General features: G+C 36.0%; 1 protein-coding gene and 1 long non-coding RNA gene across 8 annotated transcripts in view; one reads left to right on the forward strand and one right to left on the reverse strand.

Annotated features, from left to right (window-relative positions):
* The window catches only part of nrbp2b (nuclear receptor binding protein 2b), a 53,543-nt gene that overhangs the window by 23,541 nt on the left and 7,744 nt on the right, over positions 1–22,258 (reverse strand). The window lies entirely within an intron of this gene.
* Positions 376–21,621, forward strand: LOC141380751 (uncharacterized). Its single transcript, XR_012399502.1, has 3 exons — positions 376–513; positions 11,205–11,292; positions 19,252–21,621. It is a non-coding gene; the product is annotated as an uncharacterized lncRNA (long non-coding RNA).

Consider the following 22,258-nt stretch of genomic DNA (forward strand, 5'->3'; position numbering starts at 1 on the left):
TTACTATATATATTTTTTAATAAATGATAAATGAGATTTAAACTCATAAAGGACATTGTAAAATAAACAATACTGCATTAACTGTCCTTAATTCCCCTAGTATGACATCAGCAGTTTAAATCAAGGTCAAGACTTGGCTGCAATTACTCATATGTTGCAATCCATGTTATCTGCATTAGCCAAAACACGGTCTCCCATATTAGATGTTTTACGGTACCTGCGTTTCTGGCTGGCTTTCTGAGCCAAGCTGTTTCTGGAGATATGGACTGAGATCAAAAGTGTCTGTTCCCTTCACACACACATAACCGCTGTGTATCTCAACACACCATATGCATAAATTCACAGTAATTGTATTGACTCAATGTAGAGCATGACGCATTTGGATTCGAGTAAACTGGTGACGATCATTCAAAACAATAATGTCTCCAAATACACCCATCGTTTACTGGTTTGGGTTAATAATGTGCTTATTTCTGTGGAGGAAAACTGCAGTTTTGAGATCCGCTAGAGTCAGTGAGTCATCAGCTGGGAATCTAGCCCAATTTTACACATTTTTTTACGCCTAATATTGAATAAGGCTACAGATGCACTTTTTCGGAGGGGGGTAAACTAGAAGTTGTGCTTTTGATTACGAAATTAAGTTCTATTAATCTTTTCCGGATACATCATGCTATAGGGAATGTCCGATTATTTATATGCATACTTGAGTATTTAAGGATGAAGAACAATTTACACTTACCGGCCACTTTATTAGGTACACCTTACTAGTACCGGGTTTGACCCCCTTTTGCCTTCAGATTCAGAACTGCCTTAATCCTGCATGGCAAAGATTTAACAAGGTACATGAAATATTCCTCAGAGATTTTGGTCTATATTGACATGATAGCATCACGCAGTTGCTGTAGATTTGTCAGCTGCACATCCATGATGCAAATCTCCTGTTCCACCACATCCCAAAGGTGCTTTATTGGATTGAGTTCTGGTGGCCGTGGAGGCCATTTGAGTACAGTGAACTCATTGTCATGTTCAAGAAACCAGTCTGAGATGATTCGTGCTTCATGACATGGCGTGTTATCCTGCTGGAAGTAGCCATCAGAAGATTGGTACACTGTGGTCATAAAGGTATGGACATGGTCAGCAGCAATACTCAGGTAGGCTGTGGCGCTGACACGATGCTCATTTGGTACTAATGAGCCCAAAGTGTGCCAAGAAAATATCCCCCACACCATTACACCACCACCACCAGCCTTAACTGTTGATACAAGATAGGATGGATCCATGCTTTCATGTTGTTGATGCCAAATTCTGCCTCTACCATTTAAAAGTTTCACCAGAAATCGAGACCCATAGGATCAGGCAACGTTTTTCCAGTCTTCTATTGCCCAATTTTGGTGAGACTGTGCAAATTACAGCCTCAGTTTCCTGTTCTCAGCTGACAAGAGTAGAGCTGTCGCCCATCCGCCTCAAGTTTCGACGTGTTGTGCGTTCAGAGATGCTCTTCTGATTGGCTGATTAGGAATTTGCTTTTACGAGCAGTTGGACAGGTGTACCTAATAAAGTGGCCGGTGAGTGATGCAATCAATTAAATCAAATCCAGCATAACATCCAGCATAAAGCTGAATTTATGATTGGAAAACTTTGAACTTTGTTTAAGCCCAGGCTTCCTAATTTGTAGACATATCAGTGAGAAAACACTCTTTGTTCTATTTTTTACTCTATAAAACTCTAAAAATCTATTTTTTACTCTATAATACTCTAAAAAACAAATGCTATCACTATCACTTTCAATTCATGTTCTGTTTTCCCTTTTAAAAAAAAACAGAAAACTTGCTCTAATACTCTGTTATGCATGCTCTATTCTGTCTACTTTATATATATTTATATAAATCCTAAATTTACAGTACCATATACAGTTTAGACAAATTTTGTATAAACTGTATATTTGATTTTTTTTTTCTTTTTTAAATATTTCCCAAATGATGCTTAGCAAAGCAAAGAAAATTTCTCAGTACGTCTGATAATATTTTGTCTTTTGAGGAAAATCTTATTTGTTTTATTTTGGCAAGAATAAAAGCAGTTTTTAATTTTTAAACACCATTTTAAGGACAAAATATTAGCCCCTTTAAGTTATTTTTTTCAATAATCCACAGAACCATCATTATACAATGACTTGCCTAATTATCCTAACCTGCCTAATTAAACTAGTTAAGTCTTTAAATGTCACTTTAAGCTGTATAGAAGTGTCTTGAAAAATATGTATTAAAATATTATCAACTGTCATCATGACACAGATAAAATAAATCAGTTATTAGAAATGAGATATTAAAACTGTTATGTTTAGAAATGTGTACAAAAAAATCTGTCAGTTAAACAGAAATTGGGGAAAAAAATAAACTGAGCAGCTGATAATTGCGGGGGGGGGGCTAATAATTCTGACTTCAGCTGTATATAGAGAGAGAGGACTAAAAAAACGTAAAACATATACTGATTTCTGGAGTTATGGTATATAGTATAGTAACTGAGTTATTGCAGATATTTTTTTATGTTTTAGTAGATTAAATCAAATTACTAACTTGAATCAGTTTTTATGTCACGTAATTTATAAAAAAAAAGTAAATTTACATTGGATTTTTTTATTTAAAAGCCTTCTAAAACAAGCTAAAATGTTGACATTCAAAAATAAGCACTGTATATGCAATCCAAAAACATTGAGTAGCATCAATAATAATAATACATACACTGTATAAACATGTTTTCTGCAAGCTCAACTCCCATATTACACATTTACTTGATTTTAAATATGTAAATAGCACAAACAGTTGTTTTTCACTCCAGTTGAATCTTAAAGGAATTCTGGGTACAAGTGAGCTGATCCTTAAACACCACGAGAGAGAAAAACACAGAACTAACCACCAGTCTGAGCCCTGATTTGTATGGATTACCCACAATCCTTTGCTATTGTATGGCATGCTGCCTAAAACAAGATTCAAGGTCAAGAGGTCAGAGGGGCTGAGGTGAAGTTTAACACATGCTGGAATGCATCAACAGAGGATTTTTAGAGATGTTCATAAAAGTAGTTTATACCATAGGATTAGAGCTCTTTAAAAAAAAAAAAGTATGGCTTAACAAGCATAAGATAATTTAGCTATATCTACTTCTGTGAATCGTCCAGAATTAAACAGAAATGGCTAATTGCTTTTTCGACAACCAGCCTTTACTAAAATCATGCAGATAAAGCAGAGATAATTGCTGGCACGTATATGAGAAACCTTCCCTATTGTGCTGTTCTTCAACTGTATCGTTCTTGCTATAATTACACCTGCCGTCTTCAACACATTATCCCACACAAATCTGTTCTTCTCCGGCTTAAAAATCTGCAAAATCTCACTTTTCCTGCAGCACCAACATTTTTTTTTCTTTTTTTTTCAATTGAACTAATAAGCAACTTTGTAAAGAAAAATTAATTTATTATGCATTTATTTTATTTATTGCATTGCTATACAGGGACTTTTCACTGTTTGCATCACTCCGCTTGCCCTTGTGTATAATTTTTGTGGATTTTGAGTGACTCTTTTTATAACCTGTAAGTGGCGACAAGTGACTAACTTTAATGGTGAGTCATTTGATTCGTTCATTCAAACAATTTGTTCGAAAATTCAGGAATGGAACAATAGCCTGTTGTTATTAGTGAGTCACTCAATCATTCACCCAATCAAGTGACTCTCTTTAAGATTGTCGTTTGATTCATTCCTTCAAGCAATTCGTTCTCAAAGCTTTCAGAAATTAAATAAGTGCTTGTTAGTATTAAAAAGAGTCACTGAATGACTTACTTTTAGAGCAAGTGATTTGATTTGTTAATTCAAGCAATTTGTTTAAAAAGCTACTTCATTCGGGGAATTACTTAAGTGCTTGTTTAATACAACAGAATCACTAAATGACTCACTTAACCAAAATGACTGTCTTTTAGAGCGAGTCATTTGATTCGTTCGTTCAAGCAATTTGTTCAAAAAGCTTATTCATTTATTCATTCATTCATTTTCTTTTCCCCTTAGTCCCTTTATTTATCAGGGGTCGCCACAGCGACCATGCGGCCAACTTATCCAGCATATGTTTTAAGCAGCGGATGCCCTTCCAGCCACAACCCATCTCTGGGAAACATCCACACACACTCACTAACTTTGGACAATTTAGTCACCCAATTCACCTGTATCGCATGTCTTTGGACTGTGAGGGACACCATAAGACCCGAACGCAGGGAGAACATGCAAACTCCACACAGAAACGCCAACTGACCCAGCCGAGGCTCGAACAAATGACCTTCTTACTGTGAGGCGAATGTGCTACCCACTGTGCCATCGCATCTCCCCTCAGTTAAGCAATTAATTCAAAAAGACAATTTGCTTAGAAATTTAAAGTCAAAACTGCAGAATCACTGAATGACTCACGAATTACAAGAAATTACTGTCGCTTAGAGCATGAAACTAATTTGAACTAATTGCTTGAATAAATTAATAGTCATTTGATTAATTCATTCAAGCAATTAGTTCAAAATATAATTTGTTCAGAAAATAAATAAGGGCTTGTGATATACAGAGTCACTGAATGACTCAACCAAAATGACTGTCTTTTAGATTGAGTCCTTTGTTTTATTTATTCAAGCTGTTCATTCAAAAAGCTAATTCATTTAGCAATTAAATAAGTTGGTCAATACAACAGAATCACTGAATGAATCACTTAACCAAAATTACTGTCTTTTAAAGTGAGTCATTTGATTGATTCATTCAAGCAATTAATTCAAAAAGTAATTTATTCAGAAATTAAATGAGTGCTTGTCAATTCTAGAGTCACTGAATGACTCACTAAACCAAAATGACAGTGTTTTAGAACGAGTCATTTGATTCATTTGTTCAAGCAATTTGTTCAAAAAGTAATTTATTCAGGAATTACATAAGTGCGTGTCAATATAACAGAGTCATTGAATGACCCACTTAACCAAAATGACTGCCCTTTAGAGCGAGTTATTTGATTTGTTCTTTCAAGCAGTTAGTTCAAAAAGCTAAGTGCTTGTTCAATACTATAGTCACCGAATGACTCAGTCAAAATGACTCTTTTAGAGCGAGTCATTTGATTAATTCATTCGAAAAGTTAATCCATTCAGGAATTAAATAATTGAATGACTAAATTAACAAATTGACTGTCTAAAAGTTGGTCATTTGATCATTCATTCATTCATCCAACTCATTCATAAAAGCTCAATTAATTTAGAAGTGTCTTAAGCTGCGTCTCATTTCAGAGGCTGCATCCTCGGAAGGATGCAGACTTCAAAGGTGAGTCCTTCGAAGTCCACACAGGCTCAACCGAGCCACCATAGCAACCATAACAGCTGCTGTTAATAATCGGTAATATAATTATTAATGACTTTTCAATAATGACTTTTCAAAGTGATTTTAAAACTGTTTTTTGTCATTTTGTATATTGTAAGCGATCTAAAGGCAAGACAGGGTTTATAAAAGCTGGAAATATATTTCCTTTGATCCACACATCTACACATAAACATGTAAACGCTCTATAAATTACCCTTTTCTAAGACATGTCATACTCTTATTTGTTTTTTTGTTTTTTTACCTGTGTTTACATATCCACGTAAAATAAACCTAATTCATACATTTAAACCGGAGTTTTCTGTTACAAGTGTCTTGCAGTTATCATCGCGCAAAGAATCTTGGGCCGTTCGAGGCTGTGAAGAATCCACCGATTGTGTCCTGCATTAGCTGGGAAACGAAGGACGAATTTGGAGACTGCGTTTGAAGGAGCCTTCAAATTTTTTTTAAATGAGACAGCCTTCGTCACACCGATGACGCAGTGCACTTCAGATGCATCCTTCAGAGAATGCAGCCTCTGAAATGAGACACAGCTCTAATTAGCCAATGAATTAATTACTCTGGTTCAACATGGAACCAAACACTTCTACTATTTACTCAGCTTCTTTTGTAATTAATTTCACTCATGGTACCAAAACTGACCAACTAACTGTCAAATTTGTGTACAAAATGCACACTAGACCTGCAAAATACTTCAGGGAATTTTATTTTCTGCTTCATGCCAGGCTCATAATCATCCCGTCTGGCTTTATTTTGTTTTAATGACTGTCTGACTACAGTATACCTTACATAATTGCTAATTGCACACTGTGATGTACCATTGAGGTAAGAATCTGTCTTCAGCAACCTTTTCCATTGCAAACATTCATTTTACTTCTCATTTTCACTTTAAAATCCACAGATGGACGAGGTTAAAAATAGCCCAGCGTAATCTCACTTTCACAGCTTCTGTGATGCAGGCCACTTTCCTTCGCTGTCAAGTCTGGTGTAAGTGTGGTGGGTTCAGAGAAACGGCGAAAGAGCTTTGTGGATAAGGGACAGTGTCCTCGTGCTGACCTCTACATCCAGACACTGAGGTCAAACTGTTTCAACAGGAAAACAGCCCTGGGTCATGGGTTAAATCAGGATCATGGGTGGCCTGATTTTAAGGCTAAGTGGAAAACAAATGGCCATTCGTCAGGGATTAAAAGAAAGGATATGCGCAATGTCCACTATTTCCTTTTTATGATATATGTAGGTATGTAACGATTAGGGTTGGACGATGTCGACAATGGCATCGTCATTGTAGGCGGCGGTGAATTAATTATTTATGAATAATTAATTAATTTATTACAAATTAATTATTTTGCAGCCTAATGTTTTAACTACCTGACCCGCTTGGTCTTTGTTTTACCCATAAGTAATCATAAATAAATAAATAAATAAATAAATAAATAAATAAATATAAGTTACAAACATATTACCACCTGTCAATCACTTTTTCTGCAGGACTCTGGCATGAATAGGCAGAGTGATCAGTGTCGTTATAATGGCGTCGACAAACTTGGTTGGTAAAAAAGGTGCACAACAGGAACCAACCAACAGTGTCTGAGGTTTTAGCTAAAATCATTAAGTACAAGCATGAAAGCGAAAGACAAGTAGTGTACTGCTGCTGTGAAACATTACCTGATAGATTCAAAAGACTGAAGAGTCGTTAGATAGAGACAAGATTAATTAAATATCACCTTTACAACTATTGTGAGACGCAATCCAGCGGTACATCCTTGATAAACTCTGGGGTTTTGTGCTCAAAGCACCCGCTGACTGCCTGGAGCTCAGACGTGCACATATACTGCTGAAGCGCATGCCTGTGTGTGAAGTCATGTGATGTGCGTTTTCAGAGGTATAGTGTTGACGGAAGGCTGTTCAGAAATGCTAGGTAAAACACTGTGGACGTGGGCCATTTTCAAGACGTATTAGTGTTAAGTGTGCGCTTTTCGCAAGCGAGTTGCTGCTGCGATGGGGGCAGGATTAAGGATTGCGATGCTGGCTCTACCCGATATCAGTGATGGACAATGGCATCCTCTATCAACCCAACCCTAGTAACGATTCACCATGAGTCGGTTGAAAATTTATTCAAATCTGTGATGATTCAAACCGGTTGAATGGATCGCGATACATGTTTTGAACAGAGGGGGTGCTGTGCTTAGAGGCGCAAGCTCGCTTTACCTGCAGATTAGCGGCGAGCAGGAGGTGGAGTGGCAGAGTAAGATGACAACAGTGACAAGATTCTGCAAAAAGACGTTTACATACACTAACCGAATAAAGAATATGATGCACATACACCGTCAGCATAGTGAAATCTACTGTCACAGACGTCTATATGCAAAAAAACTATTAATAAGCCAGACCATGTGGATTGGATGATTTGCAGCTCCACTTACTCCGACAAGTGCTGCGGAGATCACACGGTGCATCAGTGTTTTCATAGACACAAATGTTTTTCAGAGTGAAAGAGAAAGTTGTTCTGTTACAGAAGGAGGTATTAGATTATTTTGACCATCTCCTTTTCAAATTACTTTATCCATATTTTATTAATTTGCTTATCATTATTGAATATTTAAAAATGTTCAAGATTATCTCTTTTTAAGTGAATCACACTGATGATTATACTAATTAATTATTCATTCATTCATTTTGCTTTGGCTAAGTCCCTTTATTAATCAAGGTCGCCGCAGCGGAATGAACCGCCAACTTATCCAGCATATGTTTTACCCAGCAAATGCCCTTCCAGCTGCAACCTAGTACTGGGAGACATCTATACACACTCGTTCACACACACTATGGCCAATTTAGTTTATTCAATTCACCTATAGCACATGTCTTTGCACTGTGGAGCAAACACACGCCACCACATGCAAACTCCACACAGAAATGCCAACTGACCCAGCCAGGACTTAAACCAGCGACTGTGAGGTGACAGTGCTGTGAGGTGACAGTGCTAACCACTGAGCCACCGTGTCATCTAGATCAGTTGTTCTCAAAGTGGGGGTCGGGACCCCCCGAGGGGTCGCGGGACATTGAAGGGGGGGTCGCCTGGTGATTTCCAAAAATCTATTTATTTTTAATAAACCATAAGAATTACCTTATATTATTTATAACCTACTAAAAAAAGAAAAAAATAGTTGTTTATAGTTACTATGTACTACTGTATATAGTTACTTTATAGCTTATAGTTCCTAGTTCTATTGGATTGCAACCCCTGGGGTAATTACATTACATTAAAGACACAGCAATAGCGTCAGATGCAGCAGATTAATTTTATAACACCAGGTTAAACTTTCTAGCCTATTTACAGCACTGGCATACATTACAAAAAATTCAACCAAGAATAGACTTGGGTCTATTGGTGTGCGCGCCATTGCATGCAAGATTTCTGGATTTATAACCATCTCAAAAGATATTGGGGGTCGCCAGTCACAGGCATTGTTATTTTGGGGGTCATGGACTGAAAAGTTTGGGAATCCCTGATCTAGATGGATAGATTTAATTTTATTTTTTACTTTATTTCCCACTTATTTAAACGTCCTTCTTTCCTTTTAGGAGCATGTACCCTGAGCTCCTGTAAACCACAAAAAAAAATTTTAAAAATCCTTGCATGTTTGAATACATTTGGCGAATGAAGCTGAATCTGATTCAGTTTTTTAATGGTACATCCCCAGTGACAGGTTTGAATCCTTTATTGCTGAGAGTATACTTTATTCAAGGCAAAAAGGGTCAAACTTAACACTTTAACACTTAACACAATAACACTTTATTTTGATGGTCCATGTGAGTATTAGTTGACCATCTGCTTAATTTCTGCAGATACTGCTCCTTCAACAGACATTTAACTACCAGTTACTTTACAAGTACATTGTTACAAGTAACAGTCTACTTATAATCTAATAAAACATAGTTGCAATGTAACTTAAATTCAACAAACGGACCATCAAAATAAAGTGTGGCCCAAACTTTATAAGGCAACATGTAGCTAATAAACCAGCCAGTCCAATTCCTAACAAACATTAACTATAACTATAACTATATAAACGTAAAATGTGACTTTAAAGATGGCATATTCACATTCAAACTATATTTAAACAAGCAAGCAAACTGAAAATAGTCAATATCAGGCTAGAGAGAGTGTCAGACAACCTAGGCTGAATAGATTTTATTGGAGATGTTATATAAGGCTCAAAGGTCAGTGTGTCTGCATTCAGAAGCAGAACTCACAACTGACATTTGGTCAAATATTTACTAGTTCCCTCTCCTTTTAATTAAGAAAATAATGAAATAATACTGCAATGAAATACTATTTGAAGCAATAAAACACTGCAAAGAGAAAAAATAAAGTGTGATTAGATTCTTATTGACTGTCTTTTTGTACAACTGATCTGACAGACTATTAGGGCGATTTCTTCTGACAAACATATTAAAAACATTGATTGGATTACAATTTATGCTTATTAGGAGCTTATTTTATTGTGTTTTTCTGGAATATAGGCAGGGATTAGCAGTGAACTGGTGGAATTAGACTATTAATCTGTGTTATAAAGAACTAATAAATCAATAAATAACTAAAAATCTAGCAAAGATTAATCAGAATGTGAGAAATCATACAATTTTAAATGACCATAAGCTTGCTGAGAATTATTACCGCAATCATACACGTATGCCAGGTATATGCTGAAACTGAATAAAAAAATTAAAGATATTTAATCATTTGTAGTTTACTTTATTTTTTAAATGTAATAATAAGATAAAATAAATTTAAAATCTTTTTAAAAATTATTGTTTTAATTTTATTAATCGCTAAATCAATAATTATTTAGAATTTATTAATTGTGTTTATAAATTTATTATCTTTTATCTGATGTTAATAATAAAGGTATAAAATAAAATACCTTGCACAGATAGGTAGCATTCTGATTGAATGTAGTGGGCAGCTCTGACCCAAAATGCCAGGGCCGATTTTTTGTCCCAGTCCAGCCCTGCCAATACTGCATTAAAAACAGACCCAAAGGAAAGTAAAAGTACACATTTATAAAATTACTTTCAATTCATGAGAAAAACTACTCAATCACAGAAGTTTGAGTATTTGTAATTTGTTACTTTACACCACTGTTGTACCATAAATCATGACCCATTTCACAGTATTTCCATCCCCATTTTCTCAGAGATTTCCGTATAATTCAGAGCAACACATTTTAGAGTAAAAGCAATGATTCAAAAACATCTGAATGCTATTATAAAAGGTAAATAAAGTCATGCTGAGAGCCGTTAACAAATCCATCACAGCTAAATGAAAGCATGCTGAGGCCAAAGCAAGAGTCAATTATTATTAAGATGTGAAGCCATTCCAGCAGTCAATAAAAGCATGTGTTTGCCTAATTACAGGGTGAAAAAAGCATTAATATGTTCTGGCGAAACAGACGTTTAATAAAAAGCTCTATAAAAGGACACCAATTACTACATAGTGAGTTATACCTAACCAAACATCCAAAAAAAAAAGAAAGAAAGATGCTATATGTGTATTTATTAAAGAAAAACACTGGTTTATTGAGAGCTACAAGTTCATGGCTTGAGATTTCCAAGTATATGAGGTTTATATGGGTTTATAAGACAACAATGTGCTCGTAAATAGCAGTGGGAAATGTTAAAGGTCATGAAAAGTACTACAAAATGCAAGAAAGAAAAAAGGAAAATCAATCTCTGGTCATATGATTAATTATTAGAGCAGGCAGAAAAATAAAGATACTATTAAAGTGGTTTTGACATCCCATTTCCTGCACTTTCCCGCAGGAACTCAGGCAATAAAAACAATCTAAGTGTGAATTTCCTGCCGCGGGCAACAACAGTCCAAACACGTCCTCAACAGCCGCATGTGAAGGTAAACACTGGCAATCTGCTTTCATAACACAGAACTATCTGTAATTGTATTGTTATTGTTCATACTGTTGCAAGTATTTATAAATAGAAGCTTTACTTTTACAGTTCTAACTTTCTTATTAGATATAGTATTAATATAACTGTGAGATATAATATCAAAAATAGGGAATCTAAACTAAATTGTGAGATCTAAATATAGAAGAGTGAGGTATAAACAAGGAATTGAAAGATATTAGAACAGAAAGATATGCTGCAAAAACATCAATTTGATCTACAAGTATTTTCTGTTTATTTACGGTTGTTAATTGAATTATGGGATGTTGATCTCTGATTTGTTGACTTTTGATTTTGAAAAATCAACTAGTTTAACAAAGTGGCTTTTATTAACATTTTAGTTTAAAATAATATAATGTATAAGAAAGAATATATATATAGAAATAAGTCTGTAAAATAACAGAAAAAGTTCTGGCAGTTTATTACTAGGTTTTAGCATCCTAATATACAACGCTAACCCAAACAATATATCACTAAACTAGGGCTGTCAAATGATTTTAACAATTAACGTGATTAATCACACTTTTTTTGTAATTAATCATGATTAATCACGAAACGCCATATTTATTACAGAAATAAAAACACAGGCATGTAAGTGCCATTTGAATTTCAAAACAGTCAACGCCAATGACAAACAAAAATGCTTTCCATGTTGGATTCTAAGTGGACTACAAACACACACACACACACACACAGGTGAGCAAGGGATCCTTTCAGATTCATCAACACGCACGATCGCGTTCATCAAATTTGCTTAAACTAAGCGTACTAAAGTATGGCTGTATTTTACAAGCAAGGATTCTGACACAGCAACGTGAAGCAGACGCTTTACACAAGTTGCGTGTAGGGGAAACATGTCAAACTTATGAAATGTGAGGGCTCATGGAAGTAGCTTAAAGGCAGAGAATAGGGCTGTCTTTGACAGCTTGCGACTTTATCTGCCACTTTCACTACAGTACATTTACATGGGCACCAATACTCCGCGTTTATGATGAAGATAATACTGATTAAGAGTCTACCGTTTAAGCAGCGATTTTGATTACCTTAAAGGATCATGTGAGTACCGAAGTGCTGTGGGGGTTTTTTCCGTTCGCTATGCGGTATCAAATTCCATTAAAACATCCTGAATGAAAATATGCTGAGTGAGAGTGAACTGCTGAACTGCAGTTAAAGTCTAAAGATTAAAAATTAAGCCCCCCAAATTGCATGAAACTCTGGAGGAAACGCAGGATAGCCTGCTGATGCCACATTAATTGTTTTATACTGAAACTTTCCTTCTAAATGTGAGTCCTTGGTCTTATCCAAATTTCTTTGCACGTTAAACACACACAGGGCCGGAGCAAGCTGAACTGGTGCTCTAGGCAAACGGCAATCATGCCGCCCTCAACCCGAAAGTGACCGGTTTGAGGATGAAAGTAAGGATCGTGAGGGAGGGGTTGGGTGTAGCTGAAGAAAGTGAAGACCGGGCGGTTCGCTCACTATTCTGCTGCCCAAGGCGCCCGCCTGTCGCCTCTATGCATGCGCCGTCCCTGAACACACGTCGGCCACAACAGGAAATTAAAAAAAATCTGTAACTGCGTTTTTTGTGTTATTTTTTTTCACCTTAAATATTTAAAATTAATCACGTGCCTTAACGCGCTAATTTTGTCAGCTCTACTTTAAACTATTAAAAATGTTAATAAAAGTCACTTTTTTTACTTTTCAAGGTTAAAAGTCATTGGGGGAAAAGATCACGGTCCCATAATGCAATTCAGAAGCATAAATAAACAAGAAGAAAAAAAATATCTGAATCACAAAATATGGAAAACTGCTAATTTACAGATTTTTTTACAATGTAAAAACCTGCATTTGTGGGATATAAACTCTTAATTAATATGAGCCCAGAAATGTATCATGCTTTGCTTCTATTTGTAGGCGAGACCTTTTAACATTCTGTCAAGGGTCAACAGATGAAAAATAGCTATTCCTGGGCAATTCTGGCATATTTTACAATAATGTTGATTAAAGTGCATTGACCGTGTAAACAACTAAACCAAACTAAACTAAACTAGTTCAGTAGTTAGCACTGTCGCCTTACAGCAAGGAGGTTGCTGGTTCAAGTTCCATTGAAGTTGCATGTTCTCCCCATGTTGGGTTTCCTCTGAAATACCACAACCAGGTCGAATACCAGCAATACTACAACTGGGTAAAAAAAAAAATTGAAAAGTTGAGGAGAAATTGCTACTTTCTTTTAAAACCCAGGTAAGCAAAATAAGTAAATTTTTGAAAATTAATGAATGAACTAAACTAAACTAAACTGAACTGAACTGAACTGAACTGAACTAAACTAAACTGAACTGAACTGAACTGAACTGAACTGAACTAAACTGAACTGAACTGAACTGAACTGAACTAAACTAAACTAAAACTATGGTGACATTTCAAAGCATACGATAACAAAACATCTATCTAATGCAAAGATTTCCATTTCTATGTGTTCTGGATGTTTTAGCCCTTATAAATCTGTACAGCTTTAAGAAAAAACTCGCTGGGTTTAAATCGGTGCTGGCAATGCTGAGTATAGATGTTTAAATCCCTAACTAAACTAAAATAAACTAAACTAAACAAGAACAAAACGAAAAAGAAAACAAAAACTAAACATAAATGTAAACATAAACGAAAACTAAATTAAACGAAAACTAAACTAAACTAAAACTATGGTAACATTTCAAAGCATACGATAACTAAACGACTAATGCAAAGCTTTCCATTTCTCTGTGTTCTGGATGTTTTAGCCCTTATAAACCTGTACAGCTTTGAGAAAAAACTCACTGGGTTTAAATCCCTGCTGGCAATGCTGAATAGAGATGTTTAAATCGCTTTCTTCAATACCATTAGTGCAGGGATACAGTGGGCTGTTCCTTTAATTAACACAAGCCGAGTGCTTGTTCAGCAGACAGATCCAGAGGGATTTTAGCTTATTGTGTGTGTTGGAGTTTTATGACTGATCTTGACCCCACAACATTCATCACCAACTCCCATTTGAATACAGCACAATGAAACTCGCCAAGAATTAACCAGTGCCTTTTAAATGAAAACAATATTGTAAAAAGAACACAGGGTTCAAAATCAATGCACGTCAGATGTTTGTTTTAATATCTAAACCTACAAATAAAACTTTTATAGACTATTTTCAGACACTCAAAGCATTCTTTTATAGAAATAATTCACCAATTAATTTTAAAATGATGTCACTATTTATAAAGCTCAGAAAAGTTTGTTTCCACCAACTGTTGAACAGATAATGCTGTTGAATATATATTTTTATATTATAGTTAAAGTTTTATTTTATTTATTAATGGCCATATAGGGTTAGTTCTTCATTCATTCATTTGCTTTTCGGCTTAGTCCCTTTATTAATTTGGGGTCGCCACAGCGGAATGAACCGCCAACTTCTCCAGCACGTTTTATGCAGCGAATGCCTTTCTAGCTGCAACCCATCACTGGGAAATGTAGAAATAGTTGTATTTCAGTTAAATTAAATATATTTATAATGACTTTTCTTTGTCAAAGCTGAAGCAAAACAAATGTAATTTTTTTTCACGTTTTATTTTATTTTATTTCATTTATTTAAATGCAGACAGAACTTACAAAGTGCTAGTAAATTTTTACAATACATTATAAAAACGATGTCAGGAAACCACTGATATATGTGCACCCCAAATTAAAATAACATTTACATTTAAAAATAAAATTAAAGAAAATACTTTTTTTTCTGATAGAAAAACACCATTCATTCATTTACTTTCTTTTCGACTTTGTCCCTTTATTAATCTGGGGTTGCCATAGCGGAATGAACCGCCAACTTATCCAGCATATGTTTGACGCAGCGGATGCCCTTCCAGCCAAAACCCAACACTGGAAAACACCCATACACACTTGCGCTCACACACATACACTACGGCCAATTTAGTTCATTCAGTTCACCTGTACCGCATGTCTTTGGACTGTGGTGGAAACCGGAGCACTAGGGTTGTAACGGTATGAATTTTTTACGGTATGATAATCGTCTAAAACAATACCACGGTTTGACGGTTTCGCGGTATACGGTATGTTACAAATGTTACAAAATAATAGAACAGTGAAGCAAATTTGACTTTTTCCAAATGATATATTTTCAGTTACTATAAACAACACCACTTACAATGAACAAATAAAAAAATAAGAAAATAATAAATAATGTGTCAAAGTCCAAATAAAGTCCAAATAAACATGGTGCAAATCCTCAGTAAAAAAATTGATATAAATATTTACTATACTATAAATAGTTACATAACGAAACTAGATTCAATATGGAACATCCTGTGCCAGCATGGATATGGTTGTCTGTGGATATGGATTTGGATATGGTTGTCTGCAATAACCCTAACCCAGACAAACAGCTGCACCTTCATTTGCGTCTTTTGAAAACAGCAAGAGCAGCAGTTCGTCTTTGCTGTGTCACTGTTTTGTCATGTTTCTGTGCTGCTGTGCATGCAAAAGTACTTAGTATGAGAATTATTTCATGCAAAACTTTTTTTTTTGCGTTTTATTTAGCCGCGCATAAATGTATGCCTATCTCTCATTCTGTGTTGTTCAAAAAGCTCGTTTTTGGTCCACAAACAAAAGCGAAACCTATGCTTATTGGTTGTGATATAGCGAGTTTGAACCAATCTGGGCATGGAGGAGGGATAATGCATCAATGTATCATGTCTGGTTTGTCCGGAGACACAGTGACGAGCGTTTCTTTGTCAAATCAGCGTTGTCAAATTTTGATGACGTAACCGCACTGATTCCGGAGCCTCCGGAGCCGCGAATGTTATGTGATACAGCACTGGAAAGCTGAGATTCTCTTCTTTATGCCAATCTTTGAATTGTATGAATCGGATCAGCGGATCAAAAGTTATTAAACATTTAAGAGCAATACTTATTTTTACTTATTGTCTCTGTCTTTAAGGGTTAAAACCGTTGATATGCAATTGTTCATGGTATGATAATCGTGCACGTTCAAATCGTGGTAGACCGTCATACCGGTATATTGTTACAACCCTACGGAGCACACAGAGAAAACTCACATGAACAAGGGGAGAACATGCAAACTCCACACAGAAATGTAAACTGCTCCAGCTGGGACTCGAATCAGCGACCTTCTTGCTGTGAGGCGACCATTTAGCGTTTTATTTAGTCATATTTTACGTTGGACCTGTCATTTTTGAAGTGTTTTATATTTCTTTAATACTTATTTTATATTTCTACATTCGTAATTGCCCAGAAATTCTAAATAAAGTGAGAAAAAAATAATCACATATTGAACGAATGACTAAATTATACTGTCAATATAAACTATAACTTGATTGAATTTACAAAAAAGTACTATATTGTTATAAATTTATATCATTAACAGGACATGGGATGACTTATATCATGATGTGAGACATTTAGAGGCCTATCACACATGATATCTGCTGCATCTGTAATCTATCAATACTAACAGAGTCCTGCTGCCACACTAAGTATCCGCTCATGGCCGATTACTGCTCTAAACAGAATAATGAGAACGCCTGAATGGAGCAGACGAGATAATGCAGTATCAGAGCATCTAAAGTGCTGCTGCATTAGTGTTTTCAGTGAGCTTCCAACACCACTGACACACTCTTCTTGCTTCAAACTAGTCCAACGAGGTCTAAACCGTGCAGGTATTTGTTCTGTAATAGGGTTGTAACGGTATGAATTTTTCACGGTATGATAATCGTCTAAAACAATACCACGGTTTGACGCTTTCGCGGTATACGGTATGTTACAAAATAATAGAACAGTGAAGCAAATTTGACTTTTTCCAAATAATATATTTTTAGTTACTATAAACAACACCACTTACAATGAACAAATAAAAATAAAAAAATAATAAATAATGTGTCAAAGTCCAAATAAACATGGTGCAAATCCTCAGTAAAAAATAGATATAAAAATTTACTATACTATAAATAGTTACATAACGAAACTAGATTCAATATGGAACATCCCTAGATTTTATGTGCCAGCAAGGATATGGTTGTCTATGGATTTGGATATGGTTGTCTGCAATGCAGACAAACAGCTGCATCTTCATTTGCGTCTTTTGAAAATAGCAAGAGCAGCAGTTCGTCTTTGCTGTGTCACTGTTTTGTCATGTTTCTGTGCTGCTGTGCATGCAAAAGTACTTAGTATGAGAATTATTTCATGCAAAACTTTTTTTTTGCGTTTTATTTAGCCGCGCATAAATGTATGCCTTTCTCTCATTCCGTGTTGTTCAAAAAGCTTGGTCCACAAACAAAAGCGAAACCTATGCTTATTGGTTGTGATATAGCGAGTTTGAACCAATCTGGGCATGGAGGAGGGATAATGCATCAATGTATCATGTCTGATTTGTTCGGAGACACAGTGAAGCCTGTGAAAGTCCGCGAATGTTATGTGATACAGCACTGGAAAGCTGAGATCCTCTTCTTTATGCCAATCTTTGAATTGTATGAATCGGATCAGCGGATCAAAAGTTATTAAACATTTAAGAGCAATACTTATTTTTAGCCGCGGGCGGCTGTCTCGGTCTTTAAGGGTTAAAACCGTTGATATGCAATTGTTCATGGTATGATAATCGTGCACGTTCAAATCGTGGTAAACCGTCATACCGGTATATTGTTACAACCCTAATCTGTAATTGTGGTGGATAGACAATATTCGATATTAGATCCGGTTAAAAACGCCTTTGAGATCTTCTTCACGGCCGGGTGTAGATTTAATTGGGTCACTGGATAAAGGTAGTGTGGATAAAGGGGCAGTGTTTCTGGACCTAAAGAAAGCCTTTGACACGGTTAATCACAGTCTCTAACTAAATAAATTTTGCAAGTTTAAAATCTCAGCAGAGGCCTTACAGTGGTTTGGGTCTTAATTAGTTGGGAGACAGCAATGTGGGAGGGTCACACATCCAACAATATGGGCAGCCTGATCTCACGAGGAAACATACGTATTTTTCGTTTGTCAGTTTGTCAGTGGCTAGTTCAGTCGTACGAAAATGTCCGATTTTAAAAAGGAGGCACCCAACCCCAACATTGGGTGATGAGCAAATCGTACTAAATTGTACGAATTAGATCGTACGAATTCATACGAATTAGCCACTGAATTAAAAAGTTACGAATTGCTGTAAGATTGCGTTGATATGAGTACCTCAGGGATCTGTTCCTGGCCCATTGTTTTTTACAATGTACAGGGGTTAACTGCCAGTTATATATGCAGATAACACTGTCATCTATGTGTCTGCTAAAACACCTTGCCGGGCAGGTGAGCAACTGACCCTTTACAACTTATTTCAAGATGGCTTGAGCTGTCTCATTTAACGTTAAATGTCAAGAAAACTACATGCTTGTGCTTGTGCATAAAAAAACAGACCTGTAAAAGATACATTTGAGGTGCTGATTAAAAATAAAGTTATTGAAGAACTGGCTTGGCATAACTCTAGACATTAATTTAAAACTTGATAGTCATGTTAAAAATATAAGTAGGCTAAGCCAAGTCTAAACAGTTTTTTTAGTTTAGATTTTTAACATATCAAACTGCAAAATTATACATGCACACGATGATATTCTCTCACTTGGCGTATTGCATTACATCTTGATCACAAGCTTCTTTAACTATTTTGAAGCCTATTGACTCTATATGAACAAGCAGTTAAAATTATGGACATAAAGCCTATGAAATAGCATCATTGTGAGGTTTTATGTAAACATAACCTTTTTAGTTTATGTAAATTGTGTGTTTGTAAACATGTATTTTTATTTTATTATTTTATTATTATTGTTTTTATTTTTTTATTATTATAAATTTTTTCATTCATTCACTTTCCTTTCCGGCTTAGTCCCTTTATTCATCGGGGGTCGCCACAGTGGAATGAACCGCCAACTTATCCACCACGTGTTTTACACAGCGGAAGCCCTTCCAGCTGCAACCCAGTACTTGGAAACACTCACACACTCTCACATTCACACAAATACACTACAGCCAATTAAGTTTATTCAATTCACCTACAGCGCTCGTCTTTGGACTGTGGGGGAAACCGGAGCACCCGGAGGAAACGCACACCAACACGAGGAGAACATGCAAACTCCACACAGAAATGTTTACTGGTCCAGCCAGAACTCGTACCATCGACCTTCTTGCTGTGAGGCAACAGTGCTAACCAATTAGCCACCGTGCTGCCTATTTGTTGTAATGATGATTTGATTTACGTGATTTATGTTTCGCACTTTTAAACTTCCATTAACTGAGCATTTTCATGGTATATTGTGTGACTTTTCAAGCTGCAAATGCTTTTAGTGCACTAATTTTGAAATTGAGACAGTATTTTAAATGTTTGACTCCCTGAACAGTGCACTGACTACTGAACAGGAGACTGAGATGCACCCTGATTGAGATGCACTCTTAGTTTCTCTTGATGCTATCGAATAAAATGCAGTTAATCAAGTGTGCAGGACTCTTTCCAAGAGAGCAGGACAAATTTCCTGTTTCTTGTTGAAAGAGGAAATTTCTTTCTTTTTTTTCAACATGATTTCTTGACCAGCATCTGGAGTTCAAAGTTAAATAAATCAAGTGGGCTTTAGATAAGTAATGTAATATCAGTTGATGCATCTGTAAACCTGCTGTGAGGAGAAAACCAGACAAGCAGATTACTTCGAGAAAGCGGTAATAAAGCTACAGTGCAAAGCTAAAGGGAAGCCTGGTATAATGAAGCTGGCTGTTTCAAAGAGTCACCTTTCTCTCCCACTTGCCAATAAAAAGAAAAACAGCACTCGTGAGGGTCAAACATGTCTTGCACAAATAATGATAAAGTGTGTGAGGTTGTGGTAACCTGCAAGCTCTTGTTATCAACACTGAACTTTACTGTCTGAAGTGACAAAGAGATAAAAGACACTGAATTTATTTTGAAAAAGTAATGAGACAAACCTCTTTTATTATTATTTTATTAATTAGATTATATGTATACACTCACTGGCCACTTTATTAGGCAGGGTTCAACAATAAGGTCTGCCCGGTGGTCCAGTAGGGACCCCTGTCGCCCAGTAACGATGAGCACAGCGAAAAGATGGCAACTTGGCGGCAACATCAAACTATAAAGCTAAAAGAAAACGTCTATTTCTAAAGTCATGGAAGCAGACAATTACACGGGTACAAAATTAAGAAAATGAAAAAAGAAGAAAGAAAAATAAGTTTTAAAAAAAAGTTAAAAAAAGCAATTTTTATAAAAATAATTTAGAATTACAATAAAAAACCAGCACATTTTCCATACTGCATAAAATCTTGAATGTTAGGTTTATTGGGTACCTTACTAGTACCCCTTTTATCCTTCAGAACTGCATTATTCCTTCGTGGCATAGATTCAACAAGGTACTAAAAATATTCCTCAAAGATTTTACTCAATATTGACATGATAGCATCACACAGTTGCTGCAGCTGCACATACCCGTTCCACCACATCCCAAAAGCACTCTATTGGATTGCGATCTGGTGACTGTGGAGGCCATTTGATTATAGTGAACTCATTGTCATGTTCAAGAAACCAGTCTGAGATGATCTGCGCTTTGAGACATGCCGTGTTAACTTGCTGAAGTAGCCATCAGAAGGGCATGCTCAACAACAATACTCAGGTAGGCTGTGGAGTTAACACTATGCTCAATTGGTACTAATCGGCCCAAAGTGCACCAAGAAAACATCCCCCACACCATTATACCACCACCAGCACCCAAAACTGATACAAGAAAGGGTGGATCCATGCTTTCATATTGTTAACGTCAAATTCTGACCCTACCATCTGAATGTCGCAGCAGAATTTGAGTTTTTCCAATCTTCTGTTGTCCAAATTTGAATGGAATTGGTTGGAATTGTAGCCTCAGTTTCCTAGCTCACAGGAGTGGCGCCCAGTGTGGTCTTCTGCTGCTGTAGCCCATCTGCCTCAAGGTTGGATGTGTTGTGCATTCAGAGATGCTCATCTTCATACCTCGTTTGTAAGAGTTTTGCATTAACGAGCAGTTGGACAGGTGTACCTAATAAAGTGGCCCGTGAGCGTATATATTAGCCTTCCTGAGATATTGCAATCCCTTTTAGCAAAGCAAGGTAATTTTCACAATATTTCACAACAGTTGTTTCAAGCATGTTCAAGGTCAATATTATTAGCCCCCCTGGGAAATCTTGTTTTTTGATTGGCTACTAAATAAACCACTGTTGTCCAATGACTTGCCTAAAATTGTTATTATTAGTAGTAGTAGTAATAATAGTGGTAATAGTGGTATATTGAAAATATTATATAGGTTGAAATGGGATATCAACTAAATACATTATTATATATATTTTTTGTAGCTAAAGCCTTAATAAACTAAAATTACTAAACAATAATTAATAAAATAATCACTTACCATGTTACTATGGTATAGGTAGGCAAAAAAAATCAGTTAGTCATATATAGATAAATAATAAACACTGAGCTGTCTACAAAACATTTCTGGGCAGCACAATGAGCTTCCTACATAGTGCCATCAGCCATCATAACAAGCTGCTTTCCATAAAAATTGCCTATAATAAACCTGCATTTCTGAGCGTGGTGAGCTGCCTACCTAGAGAGCATTCTGGGTCATCATATAGAGCTTCCTCCGTAGATATATGTCTAATGTTTTTTTAAAATATGAACAGATGCTTTCCTGTAAAGAGCTATCTAGACAACATGTTTTGTGTATTAGAGTGAGCTTAGCTTACTATCTAGACTGCGTATTGTGATATCACATCACTCTGTGAACTGCAAACCTAGATTACACTTTTGGACATTTAAAATGTGCTGCGGCTGCTTACATGGGCATCCTAGTTACAGGCATAGT

Source organism: Danio rerio, chromosome 24 (genome assembly GCF_049306965.1).
Source record: "Danio rerio strain Tuebingen ecotype United States chromosome 24, GRCz12tu, whole genome shotgun sequence".
NCBI classification, from domain to species: Eukaryota; Metazoa; Chordata; class Actinopteri; order Cypriniformes; family Danionidae; genus Danio; species Danio rerio.